Source organism: Magallana gigas, chromosome 1, assembly GCF_963853765.1.
Source record: "Magallana gigas chromosome 1, xbMagGiga1.1, whole genome shotgun sequence".
Classification (NCBI taxonomy): Eukaryota; Metazoa; Mollusca; class Bivalvia; order Ostreida; family Ostreidae; genus Magallana; species Magallana gigas.
This window is the reverse complement of record NC_088853.1, coordinates 67,607,096-67,622,823: the sequence shown is the minus strand read 5'-3', so window position 1 is coordinate 67,622,823 and position 15,728 is coordinate 67,607,096.

Sequence of the window (15,728 nt, the reverse complement as noted above, 5' to 3'; positions counted from 1 at the left end):
AACAAAATTACACCCTGTTCATTTTATGCAACAATAATTGCGTGAAATCAGCTAACACCTTTTTACGGGTGCACTAAAATAACGATATTTCTGACATGCGGGCCTATTTGATTATTTACTGTGGTCAGTCATTTTAAGAGAGGTCAAAATGAAACATACACATGTAATTTATTTTTTATTAAGGTTATTAATACATTTTTTTCAGTCCGCAATAGCCTTTATGCACTACACTGATGATAACGTCAAATCGCTCATGTCGTAATTTTTGCCTTATACAGGGTTACAGATATATACGGTGTGTCGGTAATTATAGAATATGCTACATTTATTAAAAATGCAATAAATAAATAATATAACCATTAATATATTCATTATTGATATGATATATTTGAAACATGTAAGGACAGAAATCAAACGACATCCATACATTCTGAAAAGGTCATTGTGATTGTTGTTACAAGGACCAATTTTTTTATTCTGGCGATCATTTCACTTTGATGAAATTAAATACAATTTAAATTGTATACACCGATTTTACTTATTATAACTTGCCCTAGATACAAGTTGAGTTTAAACTAAATTGTTAATGTGTCTTTATTCCCTGGCGTATCATAGATCATGTGGGTGACGGAGTTAGGTTCATAAGTTATGATAGCACGTGTGATAAACGTCGTATTCAGAGGGCTTATTTGAATAATAATAAAAATATTTTTGTTAATAATTTTATAGATTATAACGTTTCATGTTATATTTAGTGATTGCAAATAATAAAAACCGCAAAAAATAATTTGCAGAGAAACGCGGACTGTTTTCTGCATATGGTGACGGAGTTTGGGTACTCAGGGATACTATACCTTTTATTGTTTCTAACAAACAAATAAGTTCTGTAAAATAGTGTCAAGCATTGTGTTGTAATTCTAATCCACAGGGTTTTTTTTTTTATTACAATCGGGTTCGTTATCGGGTTGGTCTGTTGAATCGGGGTACAGAAGACGGTAAGAAATGATATTCTGCATAACAGTGCATTGTTTTCACAAATTTCTACAAACCGGTAGGGGACGTGTATTGCTTTTGCAATACTTTCAGAATGCTTGTTTTACTTGTATTTCACGCATGTCTTTTTTTTAAATTAGAAAATCTTAAAAATTAATAAATCATAATCTCTTTATACCATTGTAAAGTGGTTATTAGATTGAAATAAATGAATATAAATCTGAACCCGATTGTAAATAAGTCCCATTTTATAACTAGATATGCAAATACCTATTGATTAAAAGTAACGACTATCTGTATAGAATCATAACTAAACTACAAAGGAAGTTTAAAATCATTTCGACAAACTATAACGAAAATATTATTGAAAAGACGAACAGAACGATTGCCAAACCGCGATAAAAACTAGAGCCCCCCCCTCCCCCCCCCACCTCCGGTTTCACCGGTAGAGGACTACTAACAATTAACATAAATAACAGGAATCGTCTCCAATAAGGATAGATATGCAAAGAACCTCTTTAAAATTACCTTGACGAAGTCAAAACATATCGATGTTTTACTACAGTAACTTTTCTCTTATTAATCTAAAATGTATCGCGCGAATTATGTTTTTAACAGATGCATTATTCATGCGTTCGATACGCTGTGGAGTTTTTTTTTTAATATATGTGTTTCGTTCATTTCTATTGATTGTACAGTTATTTACAAAAATAGATTTTGATGTAGATGATGCCGATTATGGTGATGATAATGCTGACGATGACGATGATGATTATGTCAAGAAGGAAATAGACGTAATTTTTTTTGAAGGATTTGTCCAATAATGAGTTGTTTTTAAGGCGTTTATTTGCATGTTTTTTCCCGACAAAACGATTCAGCAAATCTACAACAAATATCACATTACACTATTGCAGTTAAGAGCCCGCAAGCACATTATTTTTTCTATGAATTATAGATATTTAACAGAAAAAATCATAATTTGGAAAAAAGCAAAAGAACTAACACATCTTTTAAAGCACGATAATTCACCAAGGCTCACAACGAGAGTTGGATGTGTATAGAATCCCGCCCGCTGTAAATATCCCGGTCTGTACTACAAGCGATCGATTTTCCGCTAAACTAAAACGGCGCCAAATGGTTTCCATAGTATCAGCAGACGACAGTGTCCGGAGAACCGCGCTCGATGATTACAGCAGACGACAATCAATACTACCAGAATCTTCCACACGATATGATATTGGGCGATCGTTCTCTCTCTCTCTCTCTCTCTTAATTTGTTGATTATCATTTTTTTGAAAGAGGCATGCATATTATAAATTTTGATATATGTTTCATGCAATTTTATGGAACGCCTCAATCGCCCTATGTTGATAATCTCCAATATATGATGATACCTCAACATTACATGCTGATACTTTAACATTATATGCATTCACGCACTAGACATCTCTCTCTCTCTCTCCCTCTCTCTTTCTCTCTCTCTCTCTCTCTCTCTCTCTCGTTAGATTGATTTGTTAATTATCATTTTTCAAAGGAGGTATGCGTTCAGTAACACTTTCATTTTATTATTATGTTATCCTTGGAAGTGGTGAGGAAAAGGCTTTAACTAAAGCAATTCACCATGTGTTTCCTGCAGTAACCCATTTGATTTAATTTGCACAAAACATTTAAAAGATAACATTCGTCGTAATCTACAAGACATAATTGGGTGTTCAAAAGAAGATCGCAAAAAAATTTAATAAAGAAATTTTTGGACCACAAGGCGTTGTTAAAAACTGCGATCACTCGACGTCTCCTGAAACCACCTTCTATAATTCTATAAGTTGAAACCATATTTCCAAAAATATCCAACTTACTTTGACAAAAACTTTCATGACAACCTCATCAACCATGTCATTAGGCCTATCAACGATGGAATTATACATGAGCTCTGGACAAATAACAACACAGAATCAATAAACAACAGGATGGAGATGGAATCCGATTGGAAAGCGAAAAAACTACCAGCCCTTATTGAATGCCTTGAGAAAATTACAAACAGTCAGATGCAGAACTTGAGCAGATCTTTGTATGGTTATGGAAATTTCAGGTTGACCACCCAATTTTCCAAATTTCAATTACGTGAATCAACATGGGCAGTAAAATCTACAAGGGTAAACAAGTTCTATTTAATAAGTTTTAAACAACCAGGAAAGTGAACATCTCTGAAGAATTAGAGTCTTCAAAATTTGATTCAAAATTTACAATACCAAAAACAAAGACATTAGCCAAGAAACCAAACCAAAGAAGCAGACCCCGTGCTGAGAGAACAAGGTCGTTTTTTGAATTAAAAAAAGTCCAAAAGGAAATCTGCATGTTCAACAGATGAAGATTAATTTTCAAATGAGCATCACCTTGGCATACAAGACAAACTTAGCTTATATTTATTGTAAGACTTCTGGAAGTGACATATTGTACGAGATTAAAATAATTATGAATAGTTCTGTGGACTAATATCTCTGCATGCAATATATTTTATGTCTATATACCATCAGCAAATATTTTGAACTTTTTGCATCACTAATGTGCGCTGTGAAGTGTAATGCTTGACTTAGACTGATTAGCAGAAGCCTTAGTGTACCTATGTCGTTGTTGAATTTATGTCATTGTTGAATATGTGAAAGTATCATGAGACTGCCATATAAAATTGCATAAATGATTAGTATTGATGTTTTGTTATTATTCAGTCATATTCTAGTATAAAATGGAATCATTTGTATTCATGATGGCTCAATTTTGGTTGCTTTTCTGGATATATCCATTTACCTTGACAAATCAATAATCATAATGATTAAAGAAATATGATGTATGAACCTAAAAAAAACACTAGCAGTTCACCAAAATTGGTCCTCATGAAGTCAAGTGTTTTTTAATAGCATTAGTAAATGGGGTATAGATATCCTCCCATGATTTTAATTCAAAATCAAACTGGTCTGTAAACAGAAGACTGTTTCCTACTGTGATTGAGGCATTCATAGGATTTTAATTTTCAATTCAAATTTATTGTGATCATTCATTTGGGATGTTCATCAACACATACCAGAAAGCAAAAAATATGTGTGTGATTGGGTGTGTGTATGTTTATTTAAACAATAAAATGCTTTCTTTAGTGATTCATTCGGGATATGAAGGTAGCGACATTGCAGAAAAAAGAATACATAACCCCGTTATCAGTTTCTTAACAGTTTCAGCCGCTGATTTCGACCAATCATTCAGGGCGTGTAGATATATACGAGGATTGTTCGGAAATATTGAGACAATTCAAATATTTCCCTTTTTAAATGACGAATTAGTGTGAAAATTGGTATAAAAATCGAAGAAACCCCAACAAATAATTAAAGAAAGTAATATTAAAAGAATGTCAAATGCCATGAACTCTGAGATTAAAAACTTGAACATCCCCTTTTAAGTGCCCGTACACTAACGGTTAATGTTATAAGAAATCAAATGATATATGTTCATTTTACAAGTTTTTGCGACTACCTTCTGACCAAGTTTCACTGATGTTTAAGTTAAAATACGAATATATTTACCATTGGCAAGCAATAGAAATCTGACAACGACTTTACTTTGAAATTTGACGTCAAGGCGGCGCAGCGAATATACTTCAAACTGGTTGAAATATCAGAAGAAGACCTTTTAAGGCCACGCAATTGCTTAAACAAAAACTATACGATGACAAGGGATAAAGAGCTTCAGTTCGTCATATTTTTTTTACTGATGAAAATAAAGGGACTAAATATCAAGCATTTTTACACGAAAATTTTTGTCAACAGTTCTAAAATAATTGTATGTACAAAATGACTGAAGGAGACATTTACAGTAATTTGACTTTCGTGTAAAAATTACCCGAAATTTATATTTATTTTAAAACTAAGTTATACTTAGTTATTTATATTTTACAAAATCTTGGGGCTGCCGCCTTCAAACCCAGCTTGCAATACAAAATGGCGGCAACCTTTACTGCGTTTTACGTTGCTAAGTTATTTTGCCGCTCCAAGTCAAGCGCGGATCCAGATTCAAAATGGCGGCCTTACCGGAAAAGAGAAAGTCTTTTATACAAGATATTAGACGTTAGATATTATATATATTAAATAATATGACTTATATTCATTTTATTTGAAATTGAAGAACACACATAAGTTATTCTCTTTTGAATACAGTATTTATGTAAATTCTATTGATATGACTAATTTCTTACATTAAAAGAATACTTTGTAGATGATTTAACTTAAAAGTCAAGGATCCTATTTTTCCTTCACCTTAAACTGAGTTGTATGTCCTTATTTACTAATCGAACATAATGCTAACGTTCTTTTCATTTCAAAATATATTTTCACAGAGTTTGCATACTGTATTTGGTCGTTTATTTAAAGGTCGGAATTCAATAATCGTAATCATGGATTTGAATTTTCTTTAGGGAGGACCCATCTTTTTTACTTTATTTTTTTTTTCAAAAAGTTACGAACATTGATATTCGATTGAATACTATAAATATCTTTTAGACAAAGAAATAATTGCGATTAAAAGATAATGTATTAAAATTGGAAATATAAAAGAAAAATAATTTTAACATAATGGTCACGTGATCAAATCCCATAAAGCCCGAAGGGCTTTATGGAAGATTTGATCATGTACCAACCCGTATCTATATCCCGATAGACATCCAAAAATGATATCTTATTTCTTATATTTACATTTGTTGCAAATTATGACAATTATGACAATAACAATGCTCCATACTTCCTCTTTTGTGATGACCTAGAAAGCCGCCTCGATTAAAATGACGTAACAAAAAATAGTCCAACAATGTTGCAAGCATTTGATTATTGTGATAAATGAATATGACACTACTTTTGAGGAGACACCACTTTTTTATCATTTAAAAGGGAAACAGAAAAGAAAATTCACTTGTACAATTGAAAAAACTGATTGAAGCTTGGCGGAATAGTACCACCTGTGTTGAAGTCGCAGAGCGGTTAGAAATTTAAAAACATTGGAAGTTGAGTTAGAGTTATACTTGGGCATTTTCAGGGGGAAATCTATCGCAGAATCAGTTTCGAGAGCATAATGATTTCCTCCGACATTATAGAGGAAAGCGATTTTAACTTCGATGTTCTTTTAACGGAACATATCGGACAGAAAACACAAGGAGTTAAATTTGACCGTGATCCGTGAATGTACTACACACGAAAGGTCTGTAATATTGCATTTGCAATTTTGACCGAGGCTTGTAATAAAATCAGAAATAAATTTTAACTGAATTAACTTCTTTGACAAATTACGATTGTAATTTTCAAGAACGCCTCGTTACGATGTCGAACCATAAACATTCTGTTTACATGCCTAACGTGTTATCTAACATGAATCATTTATCCCCGCAAATAATGATATATTTCTTATTAGAATGAATGAATAAAACTTCGTATAACAAAATACAAATACGTTTATTTTTTATGCCTAAATTACGTTAATTTCATTACGATATCTAATGGGTGTGTTTCAGCACAAGTCGATTAGTTTGTGTACATAGAAAAAGTAGTGACCTATATAATTCATGCGCTACTTTGACCTCTTGACCCATAATGATGTTATGCAGAAATAACGGCGGATTGCTCAAACAGTGTTATATAAGGGAAAACATTTGCAAGTGTAAATATATTAGAATATTTATATCATCGGGGCTCAATTGACTTACACAGCCATAAATACATTGATAACCATACGTATTTGAAATTAGACAATAGAGCAAATTTACGAGGTAGATCATGTACTGTTCTAGATGGGGATCGGGAGAGGGTGCTCAGACATTCATACGTACAAACTCATTGTATTCACTAACATCGCAAAGTCAGTGAAAAAGTTGTTGCCTCTCCCGCCCCTTCTCAACACAAGCAACAAATATCAATCGAAACACTTCATCCCCAGGATTTTATATTTAGATCCGTGCATTAGGTTTTGCGACTGATTTTAATGTACGCTTTAGGTTTGATTGAGAATATAATGTTGCATCTTATCAATGAAAGGGACATGGTCACGGTTTTATTCAAATTTTATTTTTCTGTTCTTATTGTTAACATTGCTTTAAAAAATGCATTTCTAATGATCAAACAAAATTTATTTGAAAGTCATTTGTAGAGTTATAGGCAAATACAGAAATGAAACTTCGTTCTCATGTAAGCAAGACTCACGTCATGTTTTTGTTTACATTGTTTAAGTAAAATCTTTTTTAAGATAATTTATATATCTTCCATTTTGTTATAATCATATAAAAATAGTTCATACAGCTCATAATATTCATTTCGTTATAATCATATAGAAATAGTTCATACAGCTCATAATATTCATTTTAGGTCTAAAACGGAATTAAAATTTTTACTTAAGCATTCAAAGTGTTAAAAAGTTTTATCCGATGGATAAAAATAAAGTAAAGAGGAGGAAGGTTTAAATTTGTCGAACATGAGAATGTATGAATTGTAATAAAATTATGAGTTATCTTTAAAAAGAAAAGAAAATAGAAACAAACATGAGCCGATATGCAGATACTTTAATAAGTTAAATAAATGGCATATGTACATGTGAAAAGGATAGTAAAAAAGAGTGAACATAATGAATTTTGCTGGTATAAGAAAAAGACTGTAATTGTCTTCACTTTCTCAGATTTTTCAGATTATCACATACTCTTTCTACACATTTTACAAAATGTATAAGCATATGAGGTTGTTTTTACTGCAATTTAAATAGCGTGTACACCCACCCTTCAACAAATCTGGTTTTCGTATTCATTTATCGTGGTTTGTTATATTAAGGCCCAGCTTCCTTGTATATCGATATAAGAGCGTTATACATGTAGGTCTTGGCAAATACAGAAATGATATGTACAGTTTATATGATGACGTGTTTGTGTGATTGTTTAATCATATATATATATACATATATATATATATATATATATATATATATATATATATATATATATATATATATATATATATATATATATATATATATATATATATATATAACGTTTCGTGTTGATTAGATAAAAAGTGGTAATATTGATTGTTTAATTGCATTTATACATGCATGGTTATTCTTATGATTTATAACTTTGACTTTCCGTGGTAATCGTGTGTTTTGCACAATAAAGAATCATCGTAATGGTAAGACATTTTTAAAGACATTAGAGTTTTACCTTTTTAATGAAATGGAAACATCGTTACTTTTTCTAACAATGGCAGTGATTCGTTAACAGTAACAAAATTACACAGCTCTCTCAAAGTGAGCTCTTACGATATGGACGGATTCATACGTTTTTACACATATTTTGTGCCAATTGAATTAGAGCTAGTTTCTATACAATGTCATTAGTTTGATTTTTATGGTAACAACATACCACATGTACCTGTTCAAACACTTAATATTACCCCGAAATTTAGCTTAGACATAGAAAAAAAACCCAAATAATAATACAAGCATAAAAAAGTGAAGTTCAATTGATGATATGTTTATTTTGATTCCAAATAAATTTCACCAAAACGATATGATAAAAACGATTAAGTTAAATTTATATTTAGAGTATATCAATGTTTAATTTGATCAAGTGACCAGCAAGTTCATTTCGATTTAATTTATCCTGCTTGTAGTTTCATCAATAAAAACAAAACAGTGTGTTTGTAACATGAAATACATACGAATCACAAGCCGAATGTGAGTAATATTTTTTGCTCAGTTAAAAACTTACGTGTGTTGCAGGTTGGTCAAAATGACTGATACAACTTCTAGGAAATGTCAACTCAAAAACAAATATCCCTCCTGATTATGTTCCTCAGAACATTTGGTGTATCGTTTTCAATTGCGTTTCCGCTTCGTAAGATTAAACAGAAATGACGTTCACACTGGGTTTCTGTTGCATCAAGACCTGCTTACACACAATAAAAAACTTATAACATACATATCGAAACATTTCCGTCATACACTGAAGTTAATAAATTTGATGCACGAAAAGGGAACTCTATTGCAGTTACTTCCGTCAATTATAGATAAAATTATACGGAGGAAGAAGAAAAAGGAACGACCAAATTAAACAAAATACGGAAATAAGCATTGAGTGATTATGTCTATGATATTGTTTTGTAATCTTGATGTTTGAGTTAACAGGGTATGAAGAAACTAAAGCTATGGTTGGAAAACATTTTTAAAAGAGACATACTTATATCATTAGTTTTTTTCTTAGAATTATATTTTAATCAATGTAATATTAACAATTCTCTTCACAAACAGAAGTCAATATTCTGATTAGCCATTCAAGGTTTTTGAAGAGTTGATCAAGTGACCAACCAAGTTGATTTCCATTTTTGTTCCTTGCTGATAGTTTCTTTTTCAACAAAAACGGAAAAGTGTGTTGATTACATGAAATCCCTAAGATTCACACATAAAACCAAACGTTAAATAATATTTTATGCTTAGTTAAAAACTGACGTTTGTTACAGGTTTGTGAAAATGACTGATGCAAACTCTAGGAAATTCCAACTCAAAAAAATTCCCTCTTTATGTTCTTAGGTACAGACAGTGTAGAGTTTTCAATTGCGTTTCACCCCTTCAGATTAACAAGAAATGATATATTTAAACTCGGTATCTATTACTTAAAGACTTGCTTATACACAATAGGTAAATATTATACATACACATCAGGAAATTCTTCTCAAACATGGAAGTTTTTAACGGCAATTTAATCTCAAAACTCGAACTTTTCAATTCTTTTTAAATAATCTATTTATTTTTAAAAGAGTAGGTAACAGTAACTAAATTAATGTTAATACACATCATTTTAATAGATAATATAAATAGACAAATCGTCTCCTTTGAAAAGTTGAGTCTTACATTCTTGATTTAACAAAGCAAAAAAGCTGTTTGGTTTCGACTTATTACAACGTTGTTCTTAAATCGTTTTAGTGACATCACTGTCCAATTACATTTGATACATTATCAATTTCCATTACATTACCATATTACCAAAAAGAGGAACATGTATGATGATATCTTTAATGTAAAATTCTTGTTTAAAACTGTAAACTGAGTAAATTTTATGATGAATAGAGCAAATGCATGATACAAATTTTTTTTTATTGACTTTTGTATTGTAACCCCCTCCTCCAAAGTTCATTTATCCCTTACTTCTTTATTAGAACAGGTATATGCCCGGCCTTTCATAATTCACATGACACCTGATTAAATTTGTATCCATATTTCTATTTAACGTGTCAGTTTGTAAAATTCTGTAAAATTTGTAAATTGTTTGATCAAAAAGCAATGAAAGAAAAACAGAAAGATAATGAAGTTCTTCATCTCGTTTTCAGTAAATTGAATTTCGAATCAACAATAACAGCGGAAACTCTTAACATAGTATAGACGGGTCCATTTTAATCGATTACCTTTACAAATTGAAATTGTTTTTAACAAGGTCCTGAAAAATATAATACACAGAGTGTGTTAAGCTCTTTGTTAAATATGACACTCAATGCTGACATGGCATTCATGTAACAATACTTTATTCATAGATTCAATCTTAAATGCACCTTCTGTCTCTTTTCATCGAACAAATGTATTGATTAGGTGTATTCAATTCCAAAACACTTTTTTTTCATGGAGTTTTATACTCAATGCTGACATATCATTCAAGTTACAATACATTGTTCATAGATCCAATCTAAAATGCACCGTGCTTCTGTCTCTTTTTGTCGAGCAAATGTATTGATTAGGTATATTAAATTCCACACATTGTATTTGTTTGATGCTGTGCACCTGGTGTACGTCATTTGATACCATTGATTCTTTAATAAACGGAGACTGTGCTAAGAAACGTTGTGTTGGTGAGCACGCAAGTTAAAGGCTATGAGCCAATGGTCAATGTATCATAAATAGAAAGGAACTTTGATCTTTAGGTTTACATGACACAAAACACCTTAAAATGTAAATATAAATCGACAAAGAGTCGCTTTATTGAAACAAACCATCTAATGGCGCCATCTAGCGACGATATTGTGAATCAACTAAGAAATACAACCAAAATTTACTCGAATTTGCTAATTTTAACGGCAATTTAATCTCGAAACTCGAACTTTTCAATTCTTTTTAAATAATCTATTTATTTTAAAAAGAGTAATTAAAAGTAACTAAATTACTGTTGATAAACATCATTTTAATAGATAATATAAATGGACAAATCGTCTCCTTTGAAAAGTTGAGTCTTACATTCTTGATTTGATAAAGCAAAAAAGCTGTTTAGTTTCGATTTATTTAAAACGTTGTTCTTAAATCTTTTTAATGACATAAGTGAGTATAGACTGTATTATTTTTGAATATTTTTATATTACATATGATATATTATTAATTTCATTATTACATTAAATTTACCATATTACCAAAAAGAGGAACATGTATGGTGATATCTTTAATGTAAAATTCTTGTTTAAAACTTTAAACTGAGTAAATTTTATGATGAATAGAGCAAATGCATGATAAAAATAATTTTTTGTATTGTAACCCCCTCTCCCAAAATTATTTTATCCCTTACTACTTTATTAGAACATGTATATGCCCGGCCTGTCGTAATATACATGACACCTGATTTAATTTGTATCCATATTTCTATTTAACGTGTCAATTTGTAAAATACTCTAAAATTTGTAAATTGTTTGATCGAAAAGCAATGAAAGAAAAACAGAAAGATAATGAAGTTTTCATATTGTTTTCAGTAAATTGAATTTTGAATCAACAATAACAACGGAAACTCTTAACATAGTATAGACGGGTCCATTTTAATGGATTACCTTTACAAATTGAAATTGTTTTTAACAAGGTCCTGAAAAATACAATACACAGAGTGTGTTAAGCTCTTTGTTAAATATGACACCTTTAAAATTGCTCTTAAATGCAATGTCGCACCTAAAACCGCTCTTACATGATTAAGCCAACCGTTGAGTTAAAGCGAAATGAAACCATGAAGACCTAAAAAGGCATTGCGTGTTTAAGGAAATCCGGCCATTAAGATTGTCAACAGGTAAAATAAATTGTCGTGTCTTCTGCTTAAACAATTTTAGATGTTTTTATGAAAACCGTTGGATAAAAATAAAGTAAAGAGAAGGAACGTTTAAATTGTCAAGATGGGGGGGGGGGGGGTTAAATTGTTAAGAATTAATTAATTTAAGTTGAAGATGCTAGAATAGCAGGGAAGAGGAGACGATATGCAGATACTATAATAAGTTAAATAAGTGGTGTATGTATGTACATGTAAAAAAAAAGTGAAAATAAAAATAAGACATTTGCTGGCATAATGAATAGACTGTAATTGTATTCACTTTCTCAGATTTCTCAGATTATCAGATACTCTAAATACACATTTTACTTATCTTTTTTTTATATTAAAGCTCAGCTTATGCACATCGATATAAGGACTTTATACTTGGCAAAAACAAAGAAAGATGTGAAAAATGTATATGAGTACGTTTTTGTGTGTATTTAATCATATCTATGATGTTTAATTTCGTATTGATAAGATAAACAGTGGCAATATTGATTATTTACCCATAACTGTGCCTTTATACATGCATGGTTAGGTTTATGTTTAAAATTTTTACATAAGAACTAACTTTTTGTTGAAACGGAAATATCGTAACTTTCCGTAACAATGACAATGATTTGTAAACCTCATGTTAGAAATAATAACAGAAAACTGCAGCTCTTTAAGGTGAACAATGACGATATTGGCGGACTCAAACGTCTATATTGACAAACACCGAGTATGATTTCTTGTATTTCTTAGGGAAACTTTCGTTATTTCAAACCTTAATAAAACGAACAGGACTGAAATCTACACGCCTTGTTTACCGATTGGTCGAAAGATACAGCGAACTTAGAAGAATCACAGACACTAGAAATAGCAATGGTGATGTCAGATTCATATGAAACGATTGACAGTTTGATGTACATTAACAGTAATTAAGTAAGATTAATTTACTTTTTACAATCAATTTGTGTAAAGAAAAAAGTAGATATAAACAATAAAATAGAACGGAAAATGTACCTTTCTACCATAAATACAAGTATAAACTGCAATATGTTAAACAGTTAAATGGAAAATGAACTTGGTTAGTACGGGATAAACATTTTTGAGAGGCCCTTCAAGGTTTGATTTGATCAAGTGACCAAGCAAGCCCATTTTCATTTCATATCATGCTGATAGTTTCCTAAATATAAAACAAAACAGCGTGTCTTTAACATGAAACACCTACAAATCACAAAGATCGCAAAACCAAATATGAATGATATTTTTTGCTCCGTCAAAAACTTACGTGTGCTTCAGGTTGTTAACATGACTGATACAACTTCTAGGAAATGTCAACTCAAAAAAAACCCTCCTGTTTATATCTCCTAGTACATTTGATGTATAGTTTTGAAGTTTGTTTCAAGGCCGTCAGATTAAAACGAAATTACATTCACACTGAGTATCTTTTGTTTCATGACTTGCTTACACACAGAAAGAAAACTTAACATATACATATCAAGAAATTACCGTCATACATGGAAATTAATTTTGATACACGTTAAGGAAATTCTATTGCTGCCACTTCCTTCTATTAAAGATAACATTATACGGAACAAAATGAGAAAGGGGTGAAGCATGAGTGATTGTTTCAATACTATTTATTTTGTTATATTGATGTTTATGATATGAAAAAAAAACTACAGATGTGGTTTAACATGATTTTTAAAAGAGAAATAATTATATTATTAGTCGTATTATTAGAATTAGATTTTCATTAACGGTTTTTGTGCAATCTTTAAAAACGTATCTTCAAAAATGGACATCAATATTGTGATCTTATAATAGTCTAACCGTATAGGTTTGATGTGAGCTGATAACTAAAAGTAATTGAATCTTACAATCTGTTTTCTTATATTCATGTCCATACATATCTTGGATAATCGTGTTACATGAGTTTGTAACGATTATCTTTTTGTTCCCGACAGTTTGTAAATAATAAGAATAAAGAATAAGAATAGGAGGCAACGATAGGTGATGAAGAAGAAACATATTCCTGTGACGGTGTCAGTATTATCCTTATTAATTGCATTTTAAAACCTTTAACACTAATTGGCCCGATGGTGCATATTATCAGATTAAAATCAAAATGTTTGTTATCAAGGCCTTTAAAAGTTTCAATATGATCATCCAAGAAGGAAGTTTAGTTTACTTTTTTTATTAACAAGAGAACAATGACACATACAAAGATACCTTGTAATTTTGAGGTTATTTTCTCATCTATTTTGGGAGATATTTAGCACATATTTTCACGAACAATTTCACTTGACATGTTGGTATATCCCTTTACCTATTTTTAGAATCGGTAGGACAACAAAGAAACGCGTTTTAGCAAAAATAGTTCCTATACTTGCAGAGTGTATTTTCATTTATTGGGACATTTTAAATCGGAATGTTTAACACATGTGAGAAGGGAGGATTAATAATTTTAGAACCAAGATTCAAAACTGAATTAATATTTGAAGGTGTTAATTGAAATTTGAAGTCATCTATGGTCGATGCAACGACTTTGTCAGCAAGCAAGTACAATCTTACAGTGGGCCGCACGCTGACTTACGTTTTTCATACTAAATATTAGACCATAATTAATCACATTATTGTTATAGAATTTTTTCTGTTTTTTCACCGATTACGACAAAGAGCACAGTGCGGGTGTGGGCGGTCAGCAAAAAATGCTCTTTCCTCCTAGGCACTTGATCCTACCTCTATTTTTTTTAGGTCCGTGTTGCTCTGCTTTGAATTTGTGTTTCGTTTTATGGATTTTTGAAATGGTTGACGGTTTGTTATCGTCATTTCTTCATATTTTGATGTGCGCCATTTCCAAAAGCTGTGACTTTTCTTACTTTTTCGCATTTTGCAGGAAAACAAATTTAAATTACACCAAAAAATTTCAACAGGAGAGAGACATTTTTATGAGGCTCCAATCAGGAGGTCCCTCGCTGCTGAATGAATATTTGGGCCGGAGCTATGAACCCTAAAGTTAACATTACCGCCTATGGAAAAGACTTTGTAGACTATACCCATATACATGGATTATAAATGCATAACAATTTTGCTTTCTAAAAAAACTATAACTTTATATCACACAAATGATATCTCTTATCTATTTTGATGTTTTATATTTTATGTCATTATTATAAATGAACCCCACCATATACAATGCATTTGTATACATTTTAATGCTCTATTTCGTGTTCTTTTTATACATTAGAGTAACACTTTCTGAATGAAAATTTTGGCCGGAGCTATGAAAGTTAACATTACCGCCTATGGAAAACACATTTGTGGACTATACCCATACAAATGGATTATCAATGCAATAACAAACAATTTTGCTTTCTAAAAAAACTATAACTTTAAACTACACCAATGAAATCTCTTATCTATTTTTATATTTTATATTTATTTTATCATTATAAATGAACCCCAATATATACACTGGTTTGCAAATGATGCATTTATTAAATTTTAATGCCCCATTCCTTATTTACATTAGAGTAACACTTTCTAGGTTAAAATGAATCGTTTTCACAACATTTGTCATATTTTGATTTTATCTTTTTAAAATAAAACAAACATTCAAAAGGATTCA